Below are 20,025 nucleotides of genomic sequence, written 5' to 3'. Positions count from 1 at the left end.
TTGTTTTAAAGTTTGGGGATGATATGTTATGCAGCAGAAATAACCAATACATACCCCTAGTGTTAGCACAATTCCCAGGACACAGCAGGTGCTCAGGAAATATTTGATAATTGAATGAATGAATGAATGAATGAAGCCTGTTAGCAGAGGAACTACATGTCAAACATTGTGACCATTGGTGGGAAAGGGGGAGTGGTCATAACCAGGAGAACAAATATTCAAAACTTGGAAAGATAATAAAACTTAACCCATAAATGTGCATGCTCAAGTAATGTCCTAGTGCTTCATTTTCTTTAACTCGAAGTAAATTGACTCAAAGCCACTATTGTTACCCAAGATCCCTTTCTACCCCTACTTCAGATTCATTCAAGAATCTGAGAAAAGACCCCATATGGGGAAAGTGCCTCTACTCCCCAAGTCTATTAATAGTCACCTCTGATGCCTTCAAAGCCCACACACCCTGGCTCCTTAAAGCCATACTACTCTATAACTATAGGGACTTTCCTGGAAGTCTCAATGTCCAGAATGTAGTCTCTTAGAAATACAATAAAGTCAGTCTCTTCTGGAGTCCTACACTTAATTTAGTCATTCATTCAACAAATATTTATTGGGTACTATATTAGGGGTCACCAGACAAAAAAGATCAATACAATATATAGAGAGATACACATATAGGGTTACATACAGATAGGTAGATGGATGGATGGATAGATAGATAGATAGATAGATAGATAATAGATGATACATAGATACATAGGTAGACACATATAGATGATAGATAAATAGATACACATAGATAATAGAAGATAAATAATAGCTACATAGATAAATGATAGATGATAGGTAGGTAAGTAGATAGATAATAGATAGATAGATAGATAGATAGATAGATTTAAAGGAACTGGCTCACATGATTGGAGCTCCAAAATCCAAAATCCCTAAGGCAGGCTATCAAATTGGAGACCTGGGGAAGAGCTGATTTTATAGCTCAAGCCAAAGGTAGTCTGCTGGCAGAATTCCCTCTTTCTGGGGTGACCTCATTTTTTTTCTCCTAAAAAGAGAAGGCCTTCAACTGATTGGATGACCCACACACTTTATGGACTGTTATCTGCTTCACTTAAAATCTACCAATTTAAATGTTGATCCCATCTAAAAAGTACCTTGATAGCAACTTCCTGATTGTATTTGACCAAATATCTGGGTACCATGGCCTAGCCAAACTGACACATAAAATTAAACATCATAGCTGCCATTAACTGAACTAGGCATGAGGCTATAGTAGTAAACCAAAACAGACAAAATCTTTGGCCTGCTGGAGCTTTTACATTCCAGGGGTGGGAAAATAAACAAATAGTCACATACATATATGCCAAGTAGTTCTGATGTTAAGAAAGAATATAAATCGGGCATAGTGAAAGAAACCACTGAAGGTTGCCATTCCTGAAAGGCTGGTTAGGGAAGGTCACCATGGGAATATAACGCTTGGGCAGAGACCTAAATGAAGTGAAAAAACAAGTATCTAGGCAGAAGAACCCTCTGGACTGAGCAAACAGCAAGTGCAAAGGCCCCACTTATCAGGAAGGTTGGGCATGTTTCACTCACTGCTGACACAAGAAGGACCCCTGTCCCAGCCCCACCCCTCTGATGTTCTCTTCCCACCTCTTCCATTCCCAGCAGAATTCCTCCAAGGAGCCCAGACTTTCAGGAGACAAAAGCTGGGAAGGAAATTTGTGAGCATGTTCTCTTTTGGCAATACAATCTGTTTAAGCAAGGGAACAGAATGTAAAAGACCTGGCTGCTTTCTTGGAAAGGAGTGGGGTGGGGAAATAACAAATCAGAAATTAATTTCTCAGAAAATCAAACAACCACAGGAACAGCTGCTCCCCACCCCACTCCCACTACCAGCTGGGGTCTTCAGGCAGATTTGGGGTGAGGAAAGGGGAACCAGGGTAGGAGAAGAAAGAACTTTCTCAATTTTAGAACTTTCTGATTGAGAAGAATTCACAAATTTCCTGACAAAAACTAAACTGTAAACTAAACCAAACTGTAGGCTTCTCCTTCCCCAAGAAATCAAACATAGATTGGTGGGCTGAGCACTGTAAAAGGCAAAGGGGTAACTCTCCTTTCACACAACCTAAGAAACAGGAACCAAGAGCTCCCTGGAGAGAAAGCCACATGGCACCTGCTATACCTGACTCCAGCCTGGGGTCAGGCCCTGGGTGCTGAGAAGAAGCCTTCTGGAAGCCATCCCCAGACAGATCTGAAGCCATAGTGACCACTCCCCAAGGGACAGGGAGTCAGTAATGGCCAGTGGCTTCCATGATTGAGCCATTATGGACTTAAGGTGGAAAGGCTGGAGGAGAGGTTAACTGACATCCAATATCTTCTGTAAGAATACTGAGCCTAAAGCCAGAGACCTGGAGGGAGGCAGGAGAGGAAAAGGGGTCAGGATGGCTTAAGGCCAAATGGTCATGAAAAGATAGTATGGCTCCCCTGAACCTTTTCTCTCCCTCACCCTCTTACACTCCAGCTCCGACACCCACCCACACCCACACATGCACATGCACATGTACTCACACACACAGCCCCCAGAAAAGGTGGTATCCAGGAAATTGAAATCAGTTCGATTCAACAAATCTGTATCCATTAATTCTCTCCTCCATGCTAGGTACCCCACCAGTGCTGGGAATGCCAAGAGAAACAAAAGTCACCTCCTGCCCTCTAGAAGCTTACCCAAGGTTGTGGCATGAGAACTGGTGTGTCATTGTTATGACTAAAGTTTGATAAGAGTACAGAGGAGGAAAAAATTAATTCTGCCTAGGGGCTTGTGCAGGAGGAGCAGATTCCTCCCAGGAGGTGACATGTGACCCTTGGAGACTGAGTTGGGGTGTGCAAAGATAGCAGCTTTGTCAAGGGTGAGTGGCAGTGCTCTTCCCAGAGTGGTCTCAAATGAGGCTGGGGAGGGGCCTGTAGTCCCATTATGAAAGAAATTGACCTTAAGGCAATTCCTTAAATTAAATATTACTAAACAGGGAAATGCTCCTATGAACCCTCAGCTGTATCAGCAGCATGGGGTGAGGGTGCAGTCGAGGGGAAACGTTATCAAGGAGAACATGGAAGAGACTGGCAGTCCAGGTCAGTGGTCCTGCAAGAAGATTTGCCAGCCCCTGTGAGGATGGAGAAGAGAGGCACATCTAAGCAAGATTTCAGTTGGAATACCTAGGGTTGGGGAACAGCCAAATAGGGCAGATGGGGGCATAGAGCACCCAAAGATCACTCTCAGGTTTCTGATTTGGTTGGAAGAAAATGGGCTAAAACATGAGCCCCATGAGGGCAGGGTTAGATCTATCTCATTCACTGTCATCCCCTAGCCCTAGCACAGTGACCAGTAATAGAAGGCCCCAGTAACGTTTATGGACCAAATGAGCAGAGGAATAAAGGCAGAGTGGTGAAAAGGAACAGTCAACTTGCCTGTCACTTTTGGAACTTCTATGCAATCCCTCCTAGGAACAGCTGTGTTTCACAAAAGGGCACTTAACACGCAGGAAGGGCCCACTGCTGACAGAATTCTGAGCATCACTGTAGACAACATTTCTAGTTGGTGGGATCTGCCACTTGCTCCTGCTCTGCCTAGCTTTCAGACTAGGGTCCAGTGGTGAGTGAGAACAGCAGACTCTGTAGTGAAATGAAAGCTGTCAGGAGGCAGAAGGTACAGTGACCACAGCAGAACAGGCAAGAAGAGAAAAGCAAAAGAACTCTAATCTATTAACAGCAGGAAATCCTTAACTGGGTCTGAGGCCAAGAAAGGGATTTGCAAAGAAAATTCTATTCACGGTGTATTTCCTTCTTATCACAGTAAATGGTCTGCCAAAGTGGTATTGCTCTGTATTAAAAACCTGCTATCCTTTCAAAATTGCACACAGACACCCATGCATTGTATCTGCTGTGTGTACATAGAGAAACATATCCATAGCTCCCATTCATAAATGCAGGGCCTGAGGCGTTCTGATTGAGGTGGGGTGAGAGAGCAATTTCTGTAGTAGAAACACTTGTCCCTGATGCAGGGTTCATACTACAATTGTGGATTATCCTAGAACTTGTGCTTCTGGATAAGTTCCATTCTTTCCCTTTTTAAAGATATTTTAATTTATTTAAAAAGTATTGACTCCCTTTTCCATTGGTGTATAATTCTGTGAGTTTTTACATATGTATAGATTCATGAGACCACTACCATGACCAGGACACCTAAGCTGGTCACCCCCCAAAAAAACTCCTTCAACCCTCACCTATTCCCTCATCCCTACCCCTCACAACCATTGATTTGTCTTCCATTACTATCATTTTGTCTTTCCCAGCATTTCAAAAGCATACAGTATGTAGCCTTTGAGACTGGCTTTCTTACTCAGCACAAGGGTTTGGATATTCTCGGAGCTGTTACCTGCACCAGCAGCCCATGCTTTCTGTCTAGTTGTGTTCCACAGAATGGAGGGACTACAGTGTGCTCCCCTGCTCTTCTAGTCCACTTCATAAACCCTTAGTACCTTTCTCACAGAGTGGACTGAGAAAGAAAGAAGGAATGACCCACTGACTTTTCATCTTCTTTCACTCAGTAAGTACTGTCTGGGCCTCCAACATGTGCCTGCCACTGTTCTATGCCTGGAGATGCACAGTGGAACAAAGCAGGCAGCACTCCCTGCCTTTGTGGGACTATAGTTCAAGAGCACCATGAACATATAAGCTAATGGTATGGGATGGTAAGAGGCGATAAGTGCAATGGGGAAAAGCAGAGAGGAGCAAAAGGAGTCAGAAGTGTGGGGAAGAGCCTGGGTTTAGAAATGGAGGAGACATTCAAGGACTTGAAGAAGACAGGCTGTGCTTCTCTGGTTCCTGAAGAGCAGCCTGGCAGAGGAAGACACCTTTGTGAGGGAAAGATCTGGAGGGTTCTGTGGATGCAAACTAAACAATGTGGCAGGATTTGGGAGAAAAGCTCAACCACCACCATGCCCCTACAGCTCCCTGTCACTGCAACATCTCAGAACATCCAGGATAGCTAGCTGTGTCTCAATCATCTCTTGATAGCCAAGTTCAGAAGAGGTTCTTAAAGTAGACTCAAGCATGTGCTCATGGTGGGGAGCCTTTGGCAGGCTTCCCTGAGCCCCATCATGACAGCCAAACCCAAAAACAACCTCACAAACTGAAAGACTCCTGGGTCCTGACCCAAGAGACTTTTCTCTGCTCCCAGGAAAGTGGTATTTTTGTCACACTCTGCCAGCACTGCCTTAAGCCAAGGAGCCAATAGGGTACATCAGGGGTCAGAAACAACCTGAATCCTGGGGGCACAGGCCCCATGAAGCTGAGGTCATAGGGACAATTGAGTCTAGCAGGCATCCCTCAAGAAAGCTCTTATTAAACTCTTCTCCTAGAAGCAGTCAGAAGAGCACTGATCCGTGCCTGAACCATTGGCTAGGGTTCCAGATCTCATTAGCATTTACAAAAAATTATTTAATCCTCCCCTGAAAATCTGGTGGTTATTGATTTTTATTTTTAACTCTTGTTTTATGAAGATAAATAAAGTGCTTTCAGCAGCACAGATGTTCCCAGAGGTACAGAAAAACAGGAGAGAGGGGAACCAGGTGTTCAGACAGATCAAAGGATTTCTTGTGGCCTGGACAATCAGTCCTGGGAACAAGATAGTATGCTAGAATGTGGCCAGTCAATTCAACTGATCAGGAGCACAGAAGATGCCCAAAGAGGACATAGAGACCCAAAACTCTAGTGCCCCAGTTAGGACCATCTGCAGCTGGTAGAGACAGCTCTGATTCATCTTAATCACATGCAAGTTAAAAATAAACACCAATAACCAGTGCCTGGAGAAAGGGGGTGAAATTTTGAGGTGCAAATGAAGTGGGAAGTCCCAAAGCTAGGCAATAAGAGTGCCCAATCTTTGATCTCCTCAGCATACCCTGGCCTGAGAACAACACGGAGGCCGCCCACCAGCCCCCATACCTCTGAGGAACCAGCACAAACAGCATCTACCAATTTTCCAGCGCTGGAAGCGTGATGTCCTATTGCATCCAGCACCTTCACAGTCAGCAAAGGTATGCTGGAAAAACTTGGATCCCAGTGGTAGAAGCTCAGCCATGTCCCAGCTCACATAGCTGAGTCATAGACCTATAACACCTCAGTTAAAAGACATGATACAGGTACAATGCCCAGAAAAGTCATGGTGCATAATAGGTGCCAATAAGAACTTTTCTTTCATTCATGTTCTGCTTCTCTCAGAACACAAAATTTACCACTTAAAAAGTTGGTTTAAATTATAGAAAATAAAAATCTTAATTAAACATCTCATACTAAATCAGGTGCCAAGGACTGTACAGGAATATGTGAGATCCTTGGAATACATATTAAATAATAAATTCCCAACCCCTACCCACACAGAGCTTAAGAAATCAAAGAGGGGCCACTGAGCATGAGAGAAACTAGTTGATAAAGGCTGTGTTATCCACTTCCATGTAGATATTGCTGTTCAGCTCAGATTCTGTCCTGCCTAGAAGTAATGGTGAGAGGGGAGGAGAAAGGCAGTTGCCTTTCTGTATTTTCTGTCTATGTGCCAGGCATTTCCACCTACAATATCATATTTGATTGTCACAGGTTTGCACATGAGGAAATCGGAATTCAGATGAGCAGGGGGACTTGCTCAAGCCTGGGAATCAGCCTATCATCCTAGACCCTTGGTTGCTGCTCATCCCACCCAGACATGCAGTTAAGAGAACACCAGTCCAGAAAAGAGATGAACTAACTCACTGTGATTGACTCACTGTGGCAGCCTGGCAGCAGGGCCCTTTCCTGACAGGGCTCCTGCAGGGCTCCAGCCCCTCAGAGCACATCCAGCATTCTCTAACTTGCCCTCATTACCACAAACTCCCTGAGCCCCTTTCCTCATGTGGTTCCGCTCAGCTTCCAGCGGACTTTTCTCCACTCAGCTCCAGAGCCCACGGGTCTGACAGTCTCCCAAACCACCACCACAGCCCCTGGGGGGGCAGCAGGGGCCTGAGGGAGGGCTCAACCCACTGTCCCTCTGCTGTGGAGCCAGCTCACCTCTGGGGATAGGAGAGACATATATCTGTAGAGAAATCTTCAGTATCTCGTCCTGGTATGGGGGATCAGATGCAGCAATTGGCTGATTAGGAAAACTGCATTAACACCCAGTCAAAACAGCTCCTTAAAACAAGCTTTGACAAAATTGTCACATTAGATGTTTCTGAATAAAGTCAGCCGGGCGGCTGGCAGAGCACAATTCTACATCATTTTGACAGCCTGCGTTAAGAAGCTGCAGGCACCACCGGGAAATTACCTCCAAGCGAAGTCCAAATTATAGCCAATGCAGCATATTCAATCTTTGGTGGGTGAGGGGCTGCCAGGGAAGGGGCTTGGAGGGCAGATGATGGACATTTTTCTCCCCTCTCTTCCCACAGTCAGGAGTGGAGAGGCTCCACCGCCTGCTGGGGAAGCAAAATGGATTTTAGTGCAGCTAGGGAAGACTCTTCTTCCTTCCATCTGAGTAGGAGTCCTCGTGCCTGCACTTCTGTCTGGGCTCCCAAGTTTGGGGCCTGGGAAATCCTGGATGTGGAGGCTGTAAGTCCAAGTCTACCTCCCTCCTTCTGTTCCTAATGAGCTGTTTGATCCTGGCAACTTACCTTTCCTCCCTGGCCTTCCATTTTTCTTTCCTGGAAAAAAAAATCAATGTTTTGTACACTGTGCTCCTTAGATCTCCAGAAAGTGTCCCAGAGTGATCTGATGGGAGGGTACGTGGAGAAGGCAGAATTCTTTCCATCCTCAACTATGCATTAACTGAACTGCTGCTGTTTTTATCCGTTTTATATGCTGTGCATCTAGGGAAGATGCCATTGAAGGGAAGTTTCTGTTGCTAATTAAAAAAAAAAAGGAAAAAGGAAGGAAGGAAGGAAAGAAGGAAGGAAGGAAGGAAAGAAGGAAGGAAGAAGGGAGGGAGGAAACTAAGGAAAGAAGGGAGGGAGGGAGGGAGGGAGGGAGGGAGGGAGGAAGAGGGGAAGGAAGGAAAGAGGGAAGGAAGGAAGGAAAGAAGGAAAGAAGGAAGGAAGGAAGGAGGAAACCACCAGCAATCAGGAATAACCAGACTTCAAATTGCTCTAATAGTCTGTGCTTAAAGGACCACATATTCTAGTGCTCATGGTATGTCTTTTCCAGAAGTAATCATCCTCATAGGCTTTGGGCAAGTAAGGCAACCTGTGCATTTTGCATTTTTCCAAATAGGGAGATCTGATGGCCTGAGCTTTGTGGCCCCTAGAAGAGGGGAGGTAGTGAGAGCTAGGACCTCAGCCCTCCTGCATTCTCCCATCCTTGCAGCTCAGGAAGGAAGCTTGAGCTCTGTGGGCCTCCGCCCCACCCCCATCTGCAGATGTGAGAATACAATCTGATGGAGCAGGCTGGGTTGGAAGACACTTGAGAGAGGAAAATGCAAAAGGGCGTGAGGGCTCTGAATATTCATGTTGCTAATTAAGCAACAGCTAATTGGAAAATGTTGGATTTTATTAAGACCTCAGACTTATATCTTTGCAACAGTCACCAACACAATAACAATTATCTAATGGGCACTTTGGGTTCTTTCCAGAGTTGCTTTCCTCTCTCCCTGGCTATTAATGTGCAGGAGAGAGCAAGCCAGTGAGCAGATGAGGCCAAGGGAGCTAGATTTAGAGCTTGGTTTGTGCAACCTAGAAGCAAAACAGTGGACTAGATGATGGCCTATGGAGACTCCTTCCACATCATCATGAGTGGAGCTGCGAAAGGAAGGATGGAGGGATGTTCTGTCTTCTCTGCACCCAGGATTCCTGAGATTGGAGGGGCAGAGAAACATGTGCAACGAATATATTTGCTAACCTCAAAGGTGGAAGGAAGATTCCACACTGAGCATGACGCCTTTCACTCAGCAGAGAGTCAATAAAAATTAGTGGCGCTGATAGGAGCAAATGGGCTTTAGGATGAAGTTCCTAGAGGGAGGTCTGCAGTCTCACTGACTTGCTCTCTCATGGAGCTGGGTACCAGTTGTTCCTCAAATCTTGGGAAAACATTTCTCAAGGTCTATGCCAACTGGAAGCATCGAAAGTAGCTCAGAAGTGAGGGAAGCTCAAGTCTACTAATTTAATTCCCCTTCCCCGTAGAAAGGAAGAAACACCGCCTTAAAAGGAAAAAGTATAAAAAGTAAAGAGTGCCCTGGATCCTTTGAAAAATGTCTAATATGACACTGATATTACATTTGAGGGCAAAATGCGATCATACCTTCTCTACCTTCAGATTTGCTAAAACAAGGTAGGGTATGAAGTAGAACAGGGAGGGGCTGTCATGGAAGCCCCCTCCTTGTGTGTGACAGTATCAGAGCTCAATCCTACCACAAGCACACAGTTCCACCTGTATTGTAGAAATGACAGAGAAGGAGGAGTAATAAACGCTGAGTTAGAAAATAAGAACTGCACATTGGAATCAGGGAAGGGAAGTGGCCATACATACCTCCTGATGAGTCATGTATTTGATTAATCCACGGCTTTGCAGAACAGCCATCATCACCAGTAACAGGTGACTACTTCTCTGGCTCCTAAGACACAGTGGGGGAAAACAGGGACCCCTGAATTAGGAGCAGGATGCAGAGTTGTTCTTGCGCCCCATCCAAATGAGAGGTGATTCCCTTCCCCCACATTCCACTGCAGACCACCACCACCCTCTCTCTATCACCACTACTTTTCCCAGCCCAGGCCACAGGCCCTTCTAACGTGGCCTTCAGGTAGGTCCTTTCAGGGATGGTCTTCCTTAGGCAAATGGGGCATGCCTGAAATCCCACACAAGCACCAGGTGAGGAGGAACTGGAACACAGGTTCAGGCATGGCCAGGAGACACTGGATCCCTGCAGCAGGTAAGAGTGCTTCTGGCCAGGAAACAGAAGCAGTCAAGACAGGAGCATCTTGAGGAATGATTCACTATTTGAGGGACTTTTTCATGAGGAAAGGATCAGCAAAGGCCTAAACTATCAAAATATCTCATTAGTTTCCTTTTTTTTTCCAACTGTGGCAAAGATTTATTTTTATTGGCAAGGAAAAATGTTTGTTATATTAAATCAAAAAGCAAGTTGGAGGGGAGCCTGGATGGCTCAGTTAGTTAAGCATCTGACTTCAATCCAGGTCATGATCTTGCAGTCCATGAGTTCAAGCCCCACTTCGGGCTCTGTGCTGACAGCTCAGAGCCTGGAGCCTGCTTTGGATTCTGTGTCTCTCTCACTCTCTGCCCCTCCCCTGCTCACACTCTGTGTGTGTGTATCTCTCTCTCCCTCAAAAATAAATAAACATTAAAAAAAATTATAAAAAAGCAAGTTGGAGAGCAGCAATCTCTATGCAGATTAAAAGCAAACAATATATTTCTTTAAGGTTTTTTTCCTTATTGGTTTGCTATCTGGAGGATAGGCCAGATTGCTATCTGGGAAAGGCCTTATGTCCCTCTTGTAGAATCTAGTTTGAGATGTAGTGTTACTTCTGCCCATGGTTCTCTTACCTCTGTCATCAAAAGCTTATCGAGAAAAACACGTTGATGAGGAGACCGGGAACCCTCATGCACTGTTGGTGAGAATGGCAGTTGGTGCCGCCACTATGGAACACAATATGGAAGCTCCTCAAAAAATTAAAAACAGAACTACCATATGATCCAGCAATCACATTTCTGGGTATGTATCTGAAAGAAACAAAAACATTAAATTTGAAAAGGCACGTTTGTTGTGACATTATTGACAATAACCAAAATATAGAAGCAACCCAAATGCCCATCCATAGATAAATGGACAAAACACATGTGGTATATATATAGTGGAATATTATTCAGCTGTAATAAAGAAGAAAATCTTGCCATTTGTGACAGTATGAGTGGACCTTGAGGGCATTATGCTAAGTGAGATGAGTCAGACAGAGAAAGATAAATACTATATGATCTCACTTATATGTGGAATCTAGAAACACAAATAAAAACAAAACAAGCTCATAGATACAAAGAACAGATTTATGGTTATGGAGGCAGGGGAGGCAGGGAGTAACATGGGTGAAGGGGGTCAAGGGATACAAACTTTCAGTATAAAATAAATAAGTCAAAAGGATGTAATATACAGTTAATAATACACCGTAACATATTTGAAAGTTGCTAAGAGAGTAAATATTACTTACAAGTTCTCATCATAAGAAAAAAGAAGTTTCCTAATTTGTATGGTGAAAGATGTTAACTAGATTTTTTGTAGTGATCATTTCTCAACATATACAAATATCAAATCATTATGTTGTACACTTGAACCTAATACAATGCTATATGTCAATTATATCTCAATAAAAATTAGTTAATTAATTTCTAAAAAAGAAAAAAGATGATGGATAGATGGGTTGATGATAGATAATAGATGATGATAGATGTAGATACAGTTGTGACAAGAGATGATAGATACAGATATACAAAACAATGCAAAAGCTCAATGCTTAACAATATTTAAAGCACTTTCCCAGAATATTTTTAAGGCACTTCTCTGTCTTTCGTTAGAGGCTGTAAAGGTTGCAGGGCAAATGCTCTTATGCCTATTCCCACAGATGAGGAGCATAACACCCAGAGAGGAATGTTATTTGCTCCACATGGCACAGTCCAGAGTTTTTTGTCTTCTGATTGACTTCTCTCTTAATTCAAGAGAGCAATTAGTTATTAGCATTTCTTTTTTTAAATGCTTATTTATTTTTGAGAGAGAGAGAGAGAGAGAGAGAGAGAGAGATTGAGAGAGAGAGCTCACAAGTAGGGAAGAGGCAGAGAGAGAGAAGGGGACAGAGGATCTGAAGCGGGTTCTCTGCTAACAGCAGAGAGACAGATGCGGGGCTCAAACTCACGAACGGTGAGATCATGACCTGACCGTAAGTCAGACGCTTAACTGACTGAGCCACCCAGATGCCCCAGTCAATAGCATTCGTGAGTCCCAGCTAAGGACTGGGAGCAGAATACAACAAATTCCGTCAAGGATGGAAGCATAGCTACAACCTCTGTGGGGATAATGCTGTATCTAAAGCCAAGAGGAGTCACAGATGTGAAGTTTCGCTAAGTTTCCAGGGTTCTTCTGTGTCATTCTCTCAAGGTTCAGAGGAGCCCTCTAACCATCTGTGCATCCTGTGGCCTGCTTGTGGATATACCTCAGCACTTTGGAGAAGTCCCAAGGGAGGCTCCTACTCCCATGATTACACACACCTACCTGTCCAGCCTTCCTGGAGCCACTATCATCTCGCTGCTTGCCCCATTTTAGGAGCAGATTAACTAGGGAAGGAGTTGCCTCATGGTCTGCCAGTCACAAGGCTAAGAGAGAAAAATGAAGATATTTATACTTTTCCAGCAATTTGTATCAATTACTACAGTGTCAGCATCACCCAGGGGTGGTTTCCTAGCAGGACAGACCGTGGATCTTAGGACCCCCTGGGACTAGCTCATTGATGTCTGCCCTTATCTGCCCTCAGCCCCAGCAATAATCTCTCAACCCCTGATGTTCTGGGGATAAGGGCTCCAGTGAACTGACGCAGTAAACTCTGGCCCAGACAGACATCTAGGCCTTCCTTCAGTCTGAACCATGGTGTCCCCATCTGCAGGTGGCAAGAGTACATAGCGACCAGGGTCTGTGGAGGAAAAGTGCCTGGACATCTTTGTACATAGTGTGTTAGTCAAAAGCTTCCCATAAGGTCTGGGGTTGGTCATAATCCCAGGCTCTGCTGCACTACAGAAACTGAGCCTGGCTCATACTTAAAAATCTTGGGGAGGTGGGCTCAAGCAGTGGATATCAGTGAAACTGGGCACGGAAATGAGGGTGCTTACATGAGAGTGAGGGTCAAAAAAAGGGGAGAGGGCATGACACAGAGGGTCACACTGGACAGAAGTGAGGGCAGCTGCCTCCACCAGCGCAGAGGGAAGAGCAGCAAGGCCAGGCCCATGTGGCTCCCTGCCGTGGGATACAGGCATCCTAGCCAGAAGCCTGTCCTCACTGCAGGCAGTCTGGCGCCAAAGCCCATTCGCCCCACCATATCAGGCTGCCTCAGAGGAATCCGCAGGGAGAAAAAAAGAGCCATTATTTTCCCAATTTCCACATTTTCTTCTTTTTCTTCTCTGCATGACCGTGTTTCATTGAGAGGAGATAGCCAAGCCAGATGAGGCCCTGTGAGCCTATCTCTCCCCACTGCCAGCTTCACCCACCACCATCACCACCACCCGCCCTAGGGCTGGATCCAGACTGCTCTCCTGGGGCCTGGAGCAGATCTGCTTCCCAGACACAGATAGCCCTGCTATGGAACTGCTTGCTTTGTGCCCCTTTGGTGGCACAGTGTTAATAGCTGTCCCCATCCCACCTACACTCTGAGCTCCTGAGGACAGAGCCTCTCTTTCCTTCTCTATTCTCCCACAGGGTGTCTGGCAGCAATAACTAATGCAGGGTTCTCTCCTTTCAGCAAGTGTGCATCCAGTCTCCCAGGTGGCAGCCACAGTGCCAGGCACCAAGGATCCCAACATGAAAGGTTTCAGACCCTGGTTGACTGACACTTTAGCAGAAAATGCTGGGGGAGGCCAGAGAGACCTTAGCCTGCCCTATTTCTCTGTCTCTTCACCATCAATAATGAAAGACCCAGGAGCAGACTCCCCCAACACTTCCTTAGCCCAAGCAACCAAGTAGGAAAGCAGGTCCAGGCAGCAGCCCCACAGGGGGTCTCCAGGAAAGGACTGCAGACACAAGCTGCCCCCATGCTGTCTCACATGTCCCTGGCCTCATCCTCTGAGTCTTTAAGTGACAGATTTGGCTTCTCCTCACCCCACTGTCTGGCTGTCTCCCTGCCAGGCCTGGGTTTCTGCTCCCTCTGAGTCACCCTGACCCCAGCTGCCACTATCAGCAGGCTCTGTCGGCCACGGCCGTCTTTTCCTGGTAAGTGACAGGTCTGCTACATCACTGCAGCGCGGCAGCACACTGCGTCCTTGAAGATTTTCTCCTGCCTGCAGTGCATGCACGCGGCTGTCCCCTTGCCCTCTGCAGCCATCTCCACACTCTGCGACCAGACTGCTCTTGCCACCCTGAACCCCCAACATCTGGGGGACACCTGAGTCACCTCAGCCCCGGCTACACCACAGCTACATGTTTAACCTTGGCAAACCTCTGACCCTTTCTAATCCTGTTCTCTCACCTGCGAAATAGCAATAACAATGCATCCTCACCCACGTCACAAGATTACTGGGAGGTGAAATGAGATCACGTATGCGGATTTGCAAAGTACTGTAAGGCTCTGGTTATTATTATTCTCATTCCTGTCCTACAACACATCCGAAACCTGAGCATCATAAAGCAAGACTGAGGGCAATTTCAATGCCTAAGAACTGTCACCTCCTACCTTCCCCAGTCATATTCTACTGGAGTCTCTCATGGCTTAAATCCAGCAAGCTCAGTTCTCCCAGGTCTTAACATGCAGAAAGAATATCAAGGCCCTACGTGGTTGTGATGGTTAATTTTATGTATCAACAGGATGCTCAGTTATTATGTGTGTCTGCGAGGGTGTTTTTGAATGAGATCAACATTTGACTCTGTAGACTGAGTAAAGATGATTGATCTCCCTAATGTGGATGGGCCTCATCTAATCAGTTGAAGGCCAAGCTAGAACGAAAGGACTAACTCTCCCACAAGTGAGAGGGAAGTCCTACCTGACAGCCTTGAGCTGGGACATCAGTCTTTTTCCTGCCTTGGATTCAATCTAAAACTCAGCTCTTCCAGAGTCTTGAGCTTACTGGCCTTCAGACTGCCACTTACACATTGGCTTTCCTGAATCTCCAGTTTGCTGACTGCATATCTTGGGACTTGTCAGCCTCCATAATTGCATGAGCCAATTCCTTATAATAAATATATTCATATATAAGTGTCTTGTTGGTTCCATTCCTCTTAAGAACCCTGACTAATATACTTATCTTCCAGTGGTCTTTATTAAGCAATGTGTGGGAATGGAAACATGTTGGGGAATTTTTTCGTTGTCAGAATGACTTGGGAGAGGAGGCACTACTCGCATTTAGTGAATGAGGGCGAGAGATGCTAAATACCACCTAATACCCATGCTTGACTCACCCTAAATACCAAGAGCACTCCTTTAAGGAAGTCTGGGCTGATGCCCTGCCAATCTCTCTTAAGTTCATCCCCCTTTGGTGAGGCTCACTCCACCAAAGCCACATGAGCAACACTGGCCTCCTTTCCTGTTTCTCAAACACAGCAAACTAATTGCTACATAGGAATTTCATGCTCCCCATCTTCTCTGCCCAGAGCAGTCCTCACCCCCACCCCCAAATGGTTGTGTCATTGGTTCTTCATGTCCCATGTCACCCCTGAAAGAGGCCTTTCCTGATAACCTGATTGATCCACGGTGGTCCCTCCACCCATGACACTAATCCTCTATTCTCTCTCCTGAGAGCACTCCATTCCTTATGAAATGATCACACACATTTGCTTGTTTGCTTTGCTATTGTTCATTCATTCCCATGAGGACACGAACTTCATGTCATTCACCCTTGTATTCCAAGAACATGGTAGGAACTAAATATTTATTAAACCCTAGATTGGGAACTTGTAATAAGACAGACACCCTGCTGGGCACTGAAAGATACAGAGTAGAATAAGCTCTCCTCCACTATGGGGGAGGGGGCAGCTCAGGAATTCCTTTGGCAAAAGCAGTCATGACCCCTAGCATTCCTGGATGAAAGCCCCAGACACCTACATGTTCACCAAGGTCTTTGTATAACCAGGCTTGCCTCCATCCTCCAGAGCACCTCGTCACTTCTAGGCTGCTTCACCACAAACTCAGCCCTCTTCCTCCTCCAGCCCTCACCAACTCCCTCCCCCAGGGCACTTCAGACCAATTGTCTCCACAAGTCTGATTCAACGTGTGCTGAGGACCCACCAGGACTCTGCAGCCAGTCTCTTGCTGGGTTTTTCCTAAGTTGCCCTCCTCACATCTGTCAGCCCAGAGTTGTCTTGAGTCTGTCCTGCCTCTCTAAACACTTCATCAAGTGCCACCTGTAAACACAGGAAGCAGCCATGGAACATGGGCACATTTCCCAAAGCTCTTACTCTATGTAGGTCTAATTTCTTATGGTTCTCCAATTCAGGTTTCCAGAATCCCAGCTTGCCTTGTATACACAAGCCCACTTAAATTCAGAATGACAGACACATCCTTCCCAGGATTTGGTCTTAAGAACATTTGAATAGTGACTGGCTTTTTTTAAAATTTTTTTTAATATTTACTCATTTTTGAGAGACAGAGATAGAGAGATTGGGGGAGGGACAGAGAGAGAGGGAGACACAGAATCGGAAGCAGGCTCTAAGCTCTGAGCTGTCAACACAGAGCCTGATGCAGGGCTTGAACTCACAAACCGTGAAATCACGACCTGAGCCGAAGTCGGATGCTTAACCAACTGAGCCACCCAGGTGTCCCAAATAGTGACTGGCTTTTAACTTGGTCCCAAGTATCTCCTCACTGGCCCCATGGCCCTTCAGGTTAGCAAAGTCTCGGGAGCTCATTGATGAATCTCTTACCTGATGACACATGGGGAAACCCAGGGCTAGGGCTGTCTCTGCAGAGAACAGTGGCCTTACTCAAGACAACAAATGGTGTAAGAAGAGGCCTCAGGCATGCCAGTGACCTGGCCAAACTTGCTCCACAGGTAAACACCCCCTTGCTGTGACTTGAGGTATCTGCTCCCTGCCTCTAATTCCCTCACTGTCTCTAGAAGTTTTTTGTTAAAAATGTAAATGTTATTATTAATATGCAAACTGGAAGAAGTAAAACATCAATATTACCACACTATCATTTTTATCATACCAACAGATCACTCAAGGAGAAGGGAACCAGAATAGGGTATAGAGAAAAGCAAGGGAAAGCAAGTGCTGCAGACAAAAATTTTTGTTTCAGGATTTTGCCTCAGGTCACACCTTCGAGATATTCTCTCTGGAAGGGAATACCCCAGGCAGATCACCAGATGTCATCCAGCTCACTTGGCGGTCTGCCTCAGCAGTACCCTGTTCCCTGAGTGGGAGCAGTCACTGCCATCCCTCCCTGCCCTTTAGGGATGCTGATCTGATCTCTGAACTACACTAGAGTGTGAACAATGATCTTTGTTACCTTAGATAAGCCGATATAACATGGAAATTATTCAAAGAGAATTCTTGAAATGTAAGAGGAGAAAACACAAAATGAGAAACTAGAAAATAAAGGCAACTTTTTTCTTCCAACACAAGGTATCTTTTTCTACAGGTGGGAATAACCTTGCTTACTGATAGAATGTCCAATTCCCCTCAGGATTTGAGATTCCTGTTCATTAAAAATAGTATTAAATCAGGGCACCTGGGTGGCTCAGTCAGTTAAGCATCCAACTTAGGCTCAGGTCATGGTCTCACAGTTTGTGAGTTCAAGCCCCGCGTTGGGATTTGTGCAGAATGTGGAGCCTGGAGCCTGCTTCGAGTTTTGTGTCTCCCTCTCTTTCTGTCCCTCCCCCACACCTGCTCACACTCTCTCTCTCTCTCTCAAAAATAAATAAACATTAAAAAAAATTAAAAAATATAAATACATAAAAATACTATGTCCTATTTCTCTTCAAATTGAGTTTTATTATAACTTATTTGCACAACAGCAGTATACATTCTAATAAATAATATAAACTGTAATATAGACTGGAGGCAAATATTCTACTATCAGGCATTTTCCTTTGATCTATAAATCATATCTAATGTATTTATTGAAACTACCTGGCAGCTGGGAACAGAGGCCTCACCTGGACCTCAAACCCGAAGTAGCTGCTGGTTGAGTCTTTCTGGGGCAGGGCTCACCTGGGTGTCTAGTCCAAGCAGGGCTGTCTTCCTTCCCTCAGCCCAGGCTCCCATGGCCACGCCCTGGTCTCTGCTCCCAACCTGAGGGAGGAATTACTCCCTCTGACCCACAATGCATTTCAGTTCCTGAAATTGAACCGTGAGGACTCTTCCTTTGTCCTTCTGCTGGAAGAGTCTGTGGCTCTCAGCCCTGGAAGCCTCTTCTCACCTCGGCCTTATCTCTGTCACTAACCAACAGTTGTCAAGGTTCAATGAGATTTATATTTGGGACTAGGCTCTCTACTTCTGTGCCATCCAATAGAACTTTCTGTTATGATGGAGATGTTCAATATGGTAGCCACTTGCCAGCCACATATGATCTTTGAGTCTTAAAATGTAGCTAGTGTAACTGAGGAACTGAGTTTTTAATTCTATTTAATGGCAATTTAAATTTAAAGAGCCAGATGTGACTAGTGGCTACCATGTTAGTGCGACTCTAGTCCACATGGCCCACGAACACTACTATCATGCTGGCATTGCCTGGCTCATGTCAACTGCCTGCCCAACATTCCCTTTAAGTTACAAGAACACGTACAGTGGATCTTACATTCAAACCCTTATTTAGTCTAAGCGATGTCTTATTTTCATCATAGTTGCAAAGCAGATGTACATCTTTAACTTTCAGTTATACCTTTAACCCACTGAATGATCTGTTTCTTTTCAGTTTAGGCTACTTCCTGCCACTTCTCCAGTAACTTCTTTCTCATGGGTGCCTGAGAGGCTAAGGAAAACCCCCTGACTGGAAAGGAGAAAAAACCTTAATATCAAGAGGAAAGAGTTTAGATGTGATGACTTAAGAAATGAAAAATCATTGAAAATTTCATAGCCAAAAGTGACAAAGATAGCAGGCATTTGAAGAAAACCTGAGAGATTGGAAGTCTACACGAGCAGGATTGGCATCTTCCTAACTAGCTGTGAACAAGTGACTGGACATTTCTGAGCTTCAATTTCTTTGTCTGTAGAATGGGAATAATACTCACTTGTATTAATCCAGTTTCTCCAGAGAAACTGAGCCAATAGGATGTGTATACCAAAAGACGAAGAGATCTAGTTTAAAAAAATCAGTTCATGTGATCTTAAATCTGCAGGGTGGGCTGACAGGCTGGAGACCCAAGGAAGAGTCAATGTCACAGCTCAAGTCCAAAATCTGTCTGCTGGCAGAGTTCCTTTTGCTCAAGAAGGTCTGGCTTTTGTTCCATTCAGGCCTTCAACTGATTGGATGAAGCCCTCCCAGAGCTTTGAGAGCAAACTGCTTTACTAAATGCTCATTTATTTAAATGTTGTTTTCATCCAGGGATGCCTGGGTGGCTCAGTCAGTTAACATCTGACCCTTGATTTTGGCTCAGGTCATGATCTCATGGTTTGTGAGTTCAATCCCCATGTCAGGCTCCTCACTGACAACATGGAGCCTGCTTGGGATTCTCTCTCTCTCTCTCTCCCTCTCTCTCTCTCTCTGCCCCTCCCCCACTTGCTTTCTCTCTCTCTCTCTCTCTCTCACACACACACACACACACAAAATTAATAAACTTTTACAAAAATAAATGTTGATTTTATCCAAAAGTCACACTCACACAACATACAGAATGATGTCTGACCACATATCTAGATACCATGACTCAGCCAAAATCAACGTAAAATAAAACTAACCAATATGCTGCCCTGTAACAAGGGTCATATTCACTTACATATTGACAGAATATATATGAAAGTGTTTTGAAACTCTCAAGTGCTGTAAGAATGCAGTCATAATGAAAACAATGCCTGTGGTCCAGAGGTGATAAAAAGAACTGAGCTGAGTGAACCTAGAATCCAAGTGGGTAAGGCAAGGCAGGACAGTGCAGTAATGGCTCAGAAGATGTGGCCTGGTGGCCATGGATGAGTGTGGAATGAGGAAGCAGTGGGTATGAGTGCTGTTTTAAAGAAGGAGGCCCTGAACTTGATAAGGAATCAGACATGGCAAGAGAGAGAGAGAGAGAGAGAAAAGGGGCACTGCTTCCTTAAATGTGACAAAGTACCACTGGCAGAGGCAGGAATGCTGTACCACAGGGGAGGGGAGC

The sequence above is a fragment of the Panthera pardus genome, unplaced genomic scaffold (genome assembly GCF_024362965.1).
Source record: "Panthera pardus isolate Hobbes unplaced genomic scaffold, ASM2436296v1 HiC_scaffold_12, whole genome shotgun sequence".
Classification (NCBI taxonomy): Eukaryota; Metazoa; Chordata; class Mammalia; order Carnivora; family Felidae; genus Panthera; species Panthera pardus.
This window is presented reverse-complemented; position numbering follows the sequence as displayed.